Genomic DNA, 1,653 nt, shown 5'->3' on the forward strand with positions numbered 1-1,653 from the left:
CCCAAGGGCATAGAGCATGGAGGTTTGGATCATGAGGGTCCCATGTAGAGGGTGAGAAAGTGCAGTCTGTCCTGGTAGAAGAGTGCCAGCAAAGGGCATTCCCTTTGGTGACCACCTTCTTTTCAAGAGAAAGGCCACCGACCAGCTAGAAGAGTGTCCTCCAATAGCTGGGGGCATGAGAAGAGTTCCCTTGGCCAGGCACCTGGACTTCATAGAGATCAAAGTCTTAGAGTAGTCGGGGAACTGTAGAAGTAGGCAGGACAGACCCACTGACTCACCCTGAATTGAGGCCAGTGTTGGATGTGTTGGTCTGAAACGGCAAAAGGAGAGAGTCCCAGATGCACCCAGTTTCAGCAGGTGCTGGAAGGGTGGCCGGGGGCCAATCACCCCAAGAGAGAGGGGATCATCCACAACATCAGCCAAAACCCTTCCCGGGGTTTCAGCACCATGATGAAAGAAAGTGAGCCGAGATCCCGGGTACCGTTCAAGGTTTATTAAAGGAAGAAAGCTGCCGGACTGTGCTCAAAATGGAGGACAGCCCTGGACTGCCCTGAAAATGGGGGACAGCACCAGGTGTGGGGGTGGTAGAGCTTATATAGTATGTTGGCACCAAGAGCTGGGTGATGTAATTCCGGGGTGGGGATTGAGTTAGGTCATGGNAAGGCTATAGGTTGGGGACTGGGCCACTCCCTCTCTGGTGAGTGGCACAGTCAATCCCCCAATGACCTGGCCATTTGTAGTGAGGACGGGTTATGACAGGCCCATGCCGAGTGGCCCAGTTGACCACATTAGAAGCAGTTCTGAGGTGGCTTGCCCCTTGAGGCAGCCAGCTTTAGAGTACATGAGCCTTGGATGGCATTAGCCAGGAGCTGGTATTTGTCCTGATCTCTTTTATAGTTTTTTCAAATATCAGGGGCTGATTGGGTAATGAAGTGAGAGTGTAAGAGGGTCATGCATGCAGGGGAGTTTGGCTCTATACATCTGTATTCATGTAAAGCCTCAGAGAGGTGGGTTAGGAACTCGTTGGGATTTTTAGTGGATCTCTGTGTGATTTCTCTAAGCTTGTCATAATTGACTGACTTGTGAGTAGCCTTTTGGAGGCCATAAATCAAGTGTGTGATCATATTATCCTGGAGATCCCGATCCCTGTGGCCAGCCTAGTAGTCTCAATTTGAGTCCGTGCAAGGAACAGCAATGGCTCCCACAGGCTGCCTATTATTTTGAGCATGTACCTGAGTTGCCATCTAGACCTGCTCCCTGTACATGGACTCAGACAGTTCCTTCCATCCCAGCCACTTCACAGAAGGGTTATAAAAAGCCAGAGCTGAGGTGAGGTTATTACCTGACGATGGGGGAGAAGGGGAGGAGTTGGGCTGAGGACGAGCGTCTGGAGGCCACGTGTGGGGAAGAGAGAGAAATGTGGAGGGCTGATGGGTCAGAAGATTGATCCGAGTCTGGAAGGAGAGGTCGTGCATGAGCTAGGAGAATTTGAGGCATAGGACAGTTTTGACAGAGAGAAAAACACGTTCAGAGATAGGAAAAGACCTGAACAAGGAATCGCTTTTGCCATTTTGGTGAGTGTCTAAATCGATTGCCATCTTGTGGCCACTGGGATCCATTGTAATGAGGCATTTGAGTTTTAATGTCTCCCTG

This window comes from Galeopterus variegatus, unplaced genomic scaffold, assembly GCF_000696425.1.
Source record: "Galeopterus variegatus unplaced genomic scaffold, G_variegatus-3.0.2 Scaffold2864, whole genome shotgun sequence".
NCBI lineage: Eukaryota > Metazoa > Chordata > Mammalia > Dermoptera > Cynocephalidae > Galeopterus > Galeopterus variegatus.